A 12,090-nucleotide genomic window follows, 5' to 3' on the forward strand; every position below is an offset into this window, starting at 1 on the left:
AGTCAGGCTATCCTGTCCTCATACACAGATCGCTGATTATCACACCCCAGTGTTTGTGATCTTCTGCAGCGCTGCTTCCTTCTGTCTCTCATCAAGGCCCAGTGAGCACAGGCCGTGACAGGTAAAATCTTCTTCCAGACCTCAGATGCTCCCATACAAAGAGCCATGCTTAATCCCTGGCCTAGTGTGTAATTTAGTAATCTGCATGGTCATGAATTCCAGGGATATATGGGCAGGAAGCGCAGAGCAGTGTGGGTAGCAGAGCAGGCCCACAGAGTCATTTAAGCCTTTGTTGTATTGTGTAGCAAGGGATTTTGGGGACAATGAGACCTGTCTGTCAAAGATTAAGCAGACTGGAAGTGTGGTTTATACCAACAAATGAATGAAGCTTTTTGGAGTGTTAATACAGCCACGTAGTAAATGTCCAAGGACTTAAACATACAATTTATGTGATGACAAGCAACATTGGAATTAATCATTTATTCTATATACCTTAGCCAGTGGGAATTCAAGTAGGTGAAAAGTTCATTTCTGTCCTTATCTTGATCAATATGCAACACATATATAGGAAAAATGAAAAATCTTCTATTTTTTTCTCTCCCAGACTTCGGTTTGAAGTTATTTTTACTAACTGCAGTTTATTCTCTGAACACTGCCCAGTAAACCAGCCACTGACAGACTGGCACTTTGTGTTATCAGGCATTGCAATAAAATTTTGCCTGGACCTGCTCTGCTTAAGCCTCTAGAGATAACTGGAATCTTGCCAAATGTTGTTTGCAGATTTGCAGGCCTCTACTACCCTCCACTCCTGCTTTGGTCTGTACATTTCCAAGCAATGTGAAGATGAGAATTCACAGACTCCATTTTTTCCTTTAAAGTGAATTGTTTACATGTTTGCAAAACTCCCCTCTGCTCTGCTGTGTAACAGGTCTGTGGGAAGAGTTTTTGTTCTAAATCTGCTATCTTGAATAAGCATAAGATGGTTCCCATCTGAGTTTTAAATCTTGACTAATATTATCTGTTCCAACAGATAATTTTGTTTTTAGCAGAACCCCGTGCAAGGAAAGCTGCTCAGACCTTTCTGAAGTGCCAGGAACATGCTGGGAAGGCTATGGGAGGCAAAATGTAGGGGAAACTGCTTGCAGGGAATCTATTGTTCGCTGCTGACCCCATACTGGCCAGATCTGTGCATGGCCTACTTTCCCCGCCTGCCTTTCTAACTAGAAGCATCCTTTGGGGCTGAATGACCTTAGTGGATAATGAGAAGTTTTGCTGTGTTTATCCCTTGTAAACAGAATGTTTAGCATGTGGAACATGGTCTGGTAACTAAAATGGATTTTTTTTTTTTGAGGGGGGAGAACTTTGTTGTTGTTGTTTGTTTCGTATTTTTTTTCCTTTCTCCAAAAAAGGGATACTTTATTCACTAGCTGATTAATGTAAATACATGATATGACAGTAAGGCTTAGAGGTAGTCATGCTGCATAGATTAGATGCCAGGTTCAGACTTGCTTGCAGAATTACATCGTACTAAGCACTAATTTGGTTGTAATAGCACAAAGACTGGGTATTGCACAGGGAAAGGGGCATAAGTAATGCATCAGTAAGAACAAAGGAAAAAAGACAAGGTTGTTTTTCTGGAACATTGCTTAACTTGTGGCAATTTATAGATACACATTTTCTGTGTAACAGTGAAATTTAATAGAATAATTAGATTAGAAAAATAATAGAACAGTCTACTATGATAAAAGTGAGCCAAAAAAGCAGTCATAAGATCATAATCCAGAAGAGGTTTAGGCTATGACTTGGATTGCAAGCTAGAGGAAAGGTTCAGATTTTAGATTCAGTTATCTCAGCATTTTACAAGCTTTTTTCCTCAGGAATTTGATACAAATTGAGAGAAACTCCTAAAGGCATAAATGAATACGGGCATTTAAATCTGCTTTTAGAATACCAATGTTACTCTTGTGATCCAAATCTCTGTTGTTTGTATTCTAATGAATTCACTTTACATTCTTCAGAAACAGAGAACACAAGGACAATCATTGCAAAATTTTTTTAATTATCATATTATTACCACCTGAGAAAACACAGCTATGTTATATTCCAAATATTGGAAGAAATCTGTATTATTTTAGTTAGTATTAAGCAGTCTCTGCAACAAATTCACCTCGATATTTAATTTATTGCAAAATGCAGTAAAGCAAATACCACTCTGATATGAGCGGCCACATTACAAACTAGAATATCTGCTGATAGGCAAAGAGTAATGAGAAAAGGTTGAGCAACTTTTTTGAAGATTCAAAGGCAAGCTGTTAAATCCTCATTCCTTTGTTTTCTGGTTGAATGTCATGTTTGGGGAAGATCTAGTGCAAGATGACGCTCTCTGTTCCCACAGCATGAGGGGAATGGAAAGCTCTCTGTATCATCCGGAGCAGAAGTGGCTTCCATAGGTCCTTTTCCACATCACACTTCTGGCTCTGTTCCTTATCTCTGAGTTACCTCCTTATCTCTGTGTTATCAGCGAAGCAGGACATATTGCCACTGTGCTTGATTTCCAGTTCCCAGGCAGAAAGAGAAAAGTAGTCAAATGTATATATAATGTAGTACTAGAAATTGTGAGCCAATGGACAGGTACTTCTGACCTTTTTCTTACCGATTCCCTGTTCCCTTCTGCCCTTCCTGTCTCAGTCTTCCATTTCAGAATCCCTGATGGGGGCTACAGGGGCTGATGGACAGAGAATTCTGTGTGTGGAAGGGCGAGTTGCCCACTGAGATGTTCCTGGCTGTTCCTCCTGCCACTTTCTCTGTGCAGGATTCCCATGGGTAGTGCCTGGGTGGGATGTGTGACAGTCAGTGGTTCTGCCCCTCAGTGCAAGAGGGAAGCCCAAACCATCCTATCTGCTAAGGAATAGCTGTACTGGGAAATGCTGGTATGGGCAGTCTCTTCTGCTACATCTACTCTTTTCCCACATCCCTGTTCTGTCTCTAAGGAAACACTACCTTTTCACAGCCTTTGCTTGCAAGGGGAGTTAGAAATTTAAAAAAATGGGTTTGTTGTAAAAGAAAGAACTGGAGAGGAGCCCAAAGCAAATTAACAGATCTGGACACAGCAGACCCTGTGGAGGTTTGGAGTCTGTTTGGCTTCAGCATGTGGCTGAACCCTCCCTGCCTTCCTAGATACAATGTCCCTTTAATAGCCTTAACAGGCCTGCCACTGGCAAGATTTCACTTGTTCAGTACACTACTTAATACAGCTAATTTTCTACTGACAACATTTTTTTGCAACAATGAATCTTCTGTCACTTGAGTCCATGAGGAAGGCAGCTTGGAAATGCCAGCCAGAGGGGGAGGGAGCAAGTTCATTGTCGCTGTTCACTTAAACGGTTCTTCAGAAACACATTGGCTTCTTTGGTTTGTTCAGTGGGGTGCTAGGAATAAGTGGAAGGGAAAATCATACAACACTGCATGTTCTTCTTTCCTCACGAGCCCATAGCATATCCCTGGAAAAGTTGTGTGTTGTAGGGTGTATCTTAAAGAGAGTCAGAAGCTGTGGTTTTGTGGGCACCAGTCCTGATGTGGATGTCCATGAAGTTGCTATGAATCAACATCTGTTTTCCCCAAGGGATTTGTGGAATATCTATGATTAGTGTGGTAATAACATGCTTGATCTTAGCAAATTTGTTGGAGAGATGATATATATGCACATATGTATTGTTGAATATATATATATACACAGTTTACATACTGCAATGCCTGCAGCCAGGTGTTGGGAATTGTATAAGCTCAGTTAATAAACTCCAGTGTGTGTGTATGGAAGTTCATCCATATTGTTTGTCATGTGGAAAGCAACGGATAAAAACACTTAAACTATGAGATAAAATGAAGTGATCCCATTTGATGTCTGAGACAAATAATTTATTTAATAAGCAATTTTCAGTAAACATAAAGACTTAATTGTAACCAGTTGGCTGATCCTTTGCTGAAGCAATAGTGACATAGATACCTGCTCTTCCCTATCACCATAAAAGGCTTTACTTGCCTGTAAGGGGTAAAAGATAGTTGTCAATAGAACCAGTGGCATCTGCACAGCAGTCTGGCTAGGGAAAAGCCTGGCAATGAAAGCCAATAAAGCCAGGGGCTGTGACCCTTTCCACTTTTCATTCCACTCATCTCCTGTTTTGGTGAGCTGTCATTTGATCATTTCCATTGCCATACTCTCACCAGAGTTGACTTATGTGCATTCTGGGCAGGAAAATGCTATGCATATGCTACCTTGTCTACTTTCCTGAACAGCCATCAGAAAAAGGAAAGAAGTCTTAGAGAAACCCTGTGTTTTCTTCTGAAATAACTAATTCTTTTGTATTAATATTCAGTTCAGGACTTGTGCTGCTGTCGAGAGATGTGCACAGTACTCAGAAGTTCTCTTCCTGTAGTTAAGGGCAGGAAAATGTTATGACAGCTGCTGTCCTATGTGAACAGGTCGGGGAACTGTAAAGGCTTTCTAAAACATTTTTTAGAGATTAGGCTCTGAAGGCTTGAGGGAGAGAAGATGAACTAAGGTTGCAAAAGACCATAAAATCTCATAAACCATCCAAACCTTTGGCTGTACTATGCTCTTTTGTTAAATAAAAAAAAAATTGCGTGGTTCATAAGTAAGTTGAAGTCAGTTAGAACTCACTTGCTTCACCATTTTTGCTAAGATTTCATAATCGAGTAATCCAGTCTTTCAATATAACCCATATTTTTTGGAATGTTGCTGTGTGTAATGTACTGCCAGTGCCCCATGAGGTGTAGGAGTGGTTCCTGCCCGTTTCCTCCCCTCATTCATGCCTCATTTCCTCAGTTGCCTTTAAGTCAGGCGTAAACACGTGCGTGGTTTCAGAGGAGTGCCTGCTGTCAGTCTCATGTGCTGTCTACGTGAATTCTCTCCATTTGTGTATGAACCTGGTATTGCCCTGCCAGTTTAAAACACAAAAAGGCCCTAAAGGTATCAGTCAGGCTAGCAAAAATTTCATTCTAGATGACCATGTATCACCTGAGCCTCATGGGCAATTAGCTTAAACAAACAGTGGGTAAACTGGGGATTCAGGGGTGATCACCTCTGCAATTCATCGGTATGATGTTTCACGCTGTCCGTGCTCAAAAAAAGGCTTAATTCTGGCTGATGATCATGGAAAAGGCAGGTAAATGTAATTCAAATACATAGCATAGCACCTTAAAAATAATCTTTAACTCATAATTTTCATACATCGGTTATTAATTTAATTGAAATACAATGTGAGTCATCCCTATGCTTCATAAATCCCCCTGCTTGTTCTTTATTTGAAAAAATCCCCTTGACTGAAATCCTTCTGTTTCTGCAGTGCCCATCATTTCGTGTGGTGCTCAGTGTTACCCATGGATCCTCTGTGAAGCACAGTGCAGGAAGGCTGTTGCCTCACTGCTGCATCTCTCACACAGATGTTACAGCCCACAAGGGGCTTTCACTGACTTTCATGTTATCTGTGTTCTCTGGGGCCTGGAGCCTTTCCACATGCACTTACTTTCTTATCTCACTTGGACATTTCAGAACATCAAAGCAAAAAGGCAATCAGAGTTAAAGCCATCCTTTTTTTTACTTTTGTACATTTTTCATAGTTACTTCAAAAGTCATGGAGTATAAAATGGAATAACTAATTTAAGTTAATATTGAGTCACTCCTGGCATCAGCCATGGTGGGGAAAAGGATGACAGTATGTGGTCTCTTTGTGTATTATAAATAGAAATAGCAAATATGTGGAATTGATTGGATCAGGATGTTTCATGAAAGTTTTTAACTGGGAATCAAGCATTCTAAGGAACAAACTTTTCATAGATTCAAATATCTGATTTAAAAAAAAAATTTCTAGGGTTTGTATGCAGTTCTATATTTATAACGTGGTAAATCATCCATTGCAACTTTGTTACTGAAGTATGGGATTCATCAAATGATTTATAGAATCAAATTTCATTGATTTTTTTAAGGCAGTTAAAAAATGGAGTTTAAAAACACACACACATATATATATATACACACCTGAACAAATGCATTTTTTTTATCGCCTAGGTTTTCTGCTTGCAGTCATGTCTTGTCAGGCTTACTGGAAATAACAAATATTTTTTGAAAATGGAGTTTATCACATGAACTAAAATTGGAAATTGTTATGAGAACCAGCCTGCAGTTGCTCATTACTACATTAAAAGATTACTCCTGAGATGACCAGAGTGGCCTTGGCAGTCGGCAGCGTGAACGTGCCAAGGGCTGCTTTGCGTAAACAGAAAACTTCTGAAAGGCCTTGTGATACCAAAGAACTTCACAAGGCACAGGAAGAAATTGTCTTTTTTCTTAAAGTTACATTTAAAAAAAAAAATATTACCCTAATATCTTTCCTTAAAATAACAGAGAACAAAAAAACCCCAAACCAAACTATTAGATTTTTGGGGAGTTGCTGAAAGAAACAGGATTGGCCCATTATTTCTGTGTGTATAAAGAGTTTTGTGTATTCATCTCATGCTGTGTGTAGGTGAAAAGCTGTGTAGAGGAACAGTAAACTATATCAAGAAATAAAGAAGCCATTTTGAATATGACTTCATCTAAGTTTTTAGAAGAAAAACTGAAGAATAATTTTCTTTAAAAGTACAAAGCGTTTTTCAGTAGAGAGAATAATTACTTTCTCTGGAATGTGAGCAGGGCACTGGATACCTGACCTGTAATTTAGGAAAATAGTGAAGGGGTTTTCATCAGTAATTATTATTATGGTAGTAGAACTGTGGGGCCCCAGTTGAGACCAGGACTCTCGTGCTAGTCACTGTCTATCCAGCAAGAGAGAACCGCTGCCGCAGGAATCCTGCTGTGAAGGCAAGGCAGGCTGAGGAGAAGGGAGGAGATGGAGGTGGATGGTCCAAGTGGTTGGCCCAAGGTCGTGCTGCTCACTGGTGGACGTGGCTGCCTGGCACTGGTAAGTCACCAATGGGCACCTCAGCCGAGTTCAGCGGGATCCATGTGCTGCCTTTTGTAACGTGGTGTCCCTACTGAGAGTGCCCCTGATTTAAATGGGTGATGCCATTTGTTGGTGTGAAAGAGCATCCTGAAGGATCAGTCCCTTGTACAGACAGTCCTGTACAATATGGGAATCGGGTAAATAGATCTTCCTTAAAGGCTTCAGTAGAGGTTGTGCTTAGAGTATAGAAGAACATACATTTTTAGGGCCATAGTGACTTACTGGTTGTCCTTTGGTTTACCTTAATGTACTCAAACAAGTATAAGATGCTTCCAACTACAAAGCATTTTCTCATCAAGTAAATCTTTCACTAGCAATTTTTTGTGTCAGTAAAACATGGTTTAAGGGGGAAATAATGGTTGAAGGAATAGAGAGAGTGAATAAGACCCTTTATAAAAATGTGGTCCCTGAATTCTCATAGAGAAGAAACTGTGTGTTAGTTTGAGGAAACATGAGCATCTTTAAATTCAGTTGCTCTTCTCATACACAGGAACTTAATTTTGCTTAGAAAATTAATAGTGCTTTGATGCTTGAAATATGACAGTCTACACATTTATTAGTAGAAGTAGGGATCAGTTCTGCCCTTCCTCATCAGTAATATTTTCTGCTTAGTTATTAGACCTGCTAGATTTATCTCACTTAGTGAGTCCCAGTATCTTTTGTGGTGATGAATCACTGAACTGGTATTTGACAGGGAGTCATACCAGTAGAACTGTTCCCCAAGTAAGTATGTACTTGTTTTTTGTCCTTGAAATAAGGGACATGTCCAGTGGTTCCATACCAGTGCCACGTGTGTTCCTTTGCACAGTGACAAATCAAATGGACAAATCAAATAGATTTACACTTTATTCTCCAAGCTCACAGAGGCAATGGGAAATAAGGAATGTTTGGAATTTGCAATGCTATGTGTAGCAGCTCTGCTTCAGTGGGCGAAAATTTATGTGAGGTATTAGAGTTGGCAAAAGGGATAGGGACAATAGAGAAACTGTGATGTGTCTGACTGTGTAGCAGTAGAGAGGCCTCATCATTATCCACCATACTGGACTTTCCTCATGACACCCTGGGATGCAGATGAATTAAAAGGGTGTAGGGAAGAAGGTACACACTGCAGAACCTTTTCCATCTTGAAAGACACTGCCATCAAATTACACTTCCAGGACACTGATTTTACCACCTTCTGCAGTGTGATGACTCAGAAGCAATGGGAGATTCCCGTTCCAGCCATTTTTTCCTCTTGCCTACCACACATTGAGTATGAAAAGCTGCATTTCTGAGCCAGCTGTGTATTTTTAATGGTTTGCAATGGATATGTGCATAACAGAGATGCATACGATTCATGCTGAACTTGTGACACAAACTGGGTCAAAGTCCTGAAATTATCTGTGGAAAAACCCTGGGTGTGTAAAGAAATAATGCTGTTTTTTACCAGCATCATATTTGTTACAGACAGGCACCTCATTTAGTGCTGCAGAACAGCAAAAGCCTGGTGCACAAATACGTTTGAGAATACAGGTCATCGTTTTCAAATATATGAAATTCGAGTGGGCATTTGAGAAAACATTTCCAAGTCACAGCAATTTCTTTGGCTTTGTTCTTGCTTGATGTTACTAGCAGTCTGTAATGTTCCTCTTTTTAAAAATGATTGTCGTGCAGCCAGGAAGACAAAATTATACAATTTGCAGCAATTACTAATGGCTTTTCTACAGGCTACTGGACTACATATTGAATATTAATGATTAAAAATAGGGAGCTCCATTGACTAATTGTAGGTTTTGTTTGGTGTAATCCACATTTTATATTTAAGCTTGTCCTCACTGCTAAGAGGTGTCTTATCCTTTTTATCCTTTGATTGAGAGCAGTCCTGATGCCAAAGCACAGTAAAGACTAGGCACTTAACTTTTCACCACAAAGTAAACTCATTGAGGTCAGACAGTAGTTCCACCTGGTACTGAACTCTGTAAGTTTACCTTGTGGTAAAACCTGAGTCTTCCTTGTGCTGTTATCCTGGAATTGCTCCTGCAGCCACGGTGCCTGCTCTTTATAATGCACTGATCTTGGAACAGTTCATGGGAGTGCTGCTGAGTGACAAAAAATGCTGCTTTTTCAGCAGTGGAGGCAAGTCCTTTGTTTCAGTGTAGAAAACATGATTTTCATCCACATAGACTTCAAAAGGATCAGTGAGAATTCTTGAGAGCCTGATTATCATGGCATAATCACATTATCAGAGAGATTAGAAGCACTTTACTGTGTCCTTACGCTTTAGTGACACTCTAAGACACTGGACAAAGTCTTCAAGTGCTGTTAAAATCTTTCTTGTAGGGCACTAAGGCAAAGAGAACTTTTTAGCTGTGGGTCCTGAAATCACAGAGATCATGTTTAATTCTTCTGTCAGAGCCCTGCTCATCTAAACACAAGCAGAAGGTGTAGTTGCTGGTCTTTACTGCCCCATTTTAGAGAGCAGAACAAAAGCCTCCTAAAATGTTAATTCCTATCGGTTCCAGTCATTGTGAAACACTATCATTAACCAGGCAATCAAACTAATTGAATACAGAAGTATTAGCAATTCAAACAAGTGAGGAATTCACAGTGTGTTTTCTCTGCAAACCTTGGTGGACTCTTGGATGCTGTTGCTTTTGTGGTGGTGGTTGGCTATATCTGTAATGTGCCTGTTTTTAGGGTATGTCTGGTCAGTGCTGCGTTGCCTTGAGGTAAACAGTCCACAATCCATGATTTGTGAGTTGATGCCTGAAAGACTTTGAATATATGGGAAATTAAAAAGTTAAAGCTGAGACTGAAAGTGAGAGCAAAGCATGTGATTTTGTGACATGCTTCTTGTGTATGGTTGCCAAGGACCACTGAAGATTTGGGGATTAATGTTCTGATTGTATGATTCCCAATATAAAGGATTCTACTGATAATTAGCCCGGAGTGAAGACAGCTAAAATTAATCAACAGAAAAGCCTTTTCAGATGGGAGTCTGTGCCTCTGGAAGTATATACTATGGACAGTGTCTAGACAGAAAAGGTATGAAATATCAAACATGCACTTGACCTCAGTTAAAAGGCCAGGATGAAACAATCACAACAGAAGGAGTGACGTGAGAGAATTGTGGCACTTAAAACTGCTCCAGTAGTGAAGAAACATGGAATACAGAAAAAAATATTTTAGTCTAAGCAGGTAGTAAAAATGATCCTGGAAAAAGAATTTTTAAAATCAATTATGCTTTTTTTTTTTCACTTTGCTTGATTTTAAACACGTAACAATGCATTTTTAAATTAACTGTAAAAGTCTTTTACCTGCCAAGCCATGGAGTCTGTGTGTCTCCAGCTGAGATTACTAAAACACTTGCAGCAGGGAGCTGCATTCCTTCTGCTGTTTTACGGAGTTAGGGAAATAGAAGGGAAACACTTCCATGGACATGAGTGTAGAGGATAATTAAAAGGAGGGGGATTTTTGTGTCTGGATTGTTGTTTTTTTTTAACTTCCTCCTCCATTCTATATCTTTTAATGTAAGTCTTGATTCTTTGCACGGATAATTAATGTGATCCACTGACTGTCTTTTCAGTAGAAAGCACAGCCATAAACTGCATTTTGTACCATAGACAGCATAACCATAAACTGCATTTTCTACCACAGACAGCATAGCCATAAACTGGATTTTGTACCATAGACAGCATAGCCATAAACTGGATTTTGTACCATAGACAGCATAGCCATAAACTGGATTTTGCACCATAGACAGCATAGCCATAAACTGGATTTTGTGCCATAGACAGCATAGCCATAAACTGGATTTTGTGCCATAGACAGCATAGCCATAAACTGGATTTTGTACCACAGACAGCATAGCCATAAACTGGATTTTGTGCCATAGACAGCATAGCCATAAACTGGATTTTGTGCCATAGACAGCATAGCCATAAACTGGATTTTGTGCCATAGACAGCATAGCCATAAACTGGATTTTGTGCCATAGACAGCATAGCCATAAACTGGATTTTGTGCCATAGACAGCATAGCCATAAACTGGATTTTGTGCCATAGACAGCATAGCCATAAACTGGATTTTCCACTGATAGATCCCTGCGGCTGCGGGAGCTGCTCCATCTGCCGGCAGTGCCCCGCCATTGCACCCTGAGGGAGGGCACGGCGCTCCTTCCTGCGGTGCTCTCTAAGTCAGAAACCGTCCGGGAAAAGGGAGATTTCTGCTGTAACTCAGGACATTGAGTTGCCAGAGCGTGTCCAAGGAAGGCTAACAAAGCAGCTGAAGGGGCTGGAGCACAAGTCATATGAGGAGCGGCTGAGGGAGCTGGGGGTGTTTAGCCTGGAGAAAAGGAGGCTCAGGAACCACCTTTTCCCTCTCCACAACCATCTGGAAGGAGCTCGTGGTGAGGTGGGGTCGGTATCTTCTCCCGGACAACTAGCCATAGGACTAGTGAGGGGAAATGGCCTCAATCTGGGCCAGGGGAAGTTCAAGTTGGATATTAGGAAAAGTTTCCTCACTGCAGGAGTGGTTAAGCACTGGAACAAGCTGCCCAGGGCAGTAGAGGAGTCACCATCCCTGCGAATGTTCAGAATACAAGTAGATGTGGAACTTGGCAGTACAGTTCAGTGGGCATGATGGTATTCAGTCAAAGGCTTGATGATCTTGGAGGAATTTTCCAACATTAATGTTTTAGCACAATATCACCAGCCAGTCGAGGCAGGTGAATGTCCCACTCTACTCTGCGCTGGTGCAGGCTCACCTCAAGGGCTGTGTGCTGTTTTGGGTGCCACAACATAAGAAATATATAAAGCTGTTAGAGAGTGTCCAAAGGAGAGCTACAAAGGTAGTCCTGGTGAAGGGTCTAGAGGGGAAGCCATAGGAGGAGCAGGTACTGATCTCTCCTCTCTGTGACCAGTGACAGCACCTGAGGGAGTGGCCTGAAGTTGTGTCAGGGAGGGTTTAGTTTATGTATTAGGAAAAGGTTCCTTATGCAGAGGGTGGCTCAGGACTGTATCAGGCTCCCCAGGAAAGTGGTCACAGCACAAGCCTGTCTGAGTTTAAGATGTGTTTGGACAATACTCTAAG

General features: G+C 40.7%; 1 protein-coding gene across 2 annotated transcripts in view; it reads left to right on the forward strand.

Moving 5' to 3' along the window:
* COL4A6 (collagen type IV alpha 6 chain) overlaps positions 1-12,090 on the forward strand; it is a 117,330-nt gene that overhangs the window by 61,962 nt on the left and 43,278 nt on the right. The window lies entirely within an intron of this gene.

The sequence above is a fragment of the Manacus candei genome, unplaced genomic scaffold (assembly GCF_025592945.1).
Source record: "Manacus candei isolate 608988 ecotype Guabito, Panama unplaced genomic scaffold, ASM2559294v1 h1tg000003l, whole genome shotgun sequence".
NCBI classification, from domain to species: Eukaryota; Metazoa; Chordata; class Aves; order Passeriformes; family Pipridae; genus Manacus; species Manacus candei.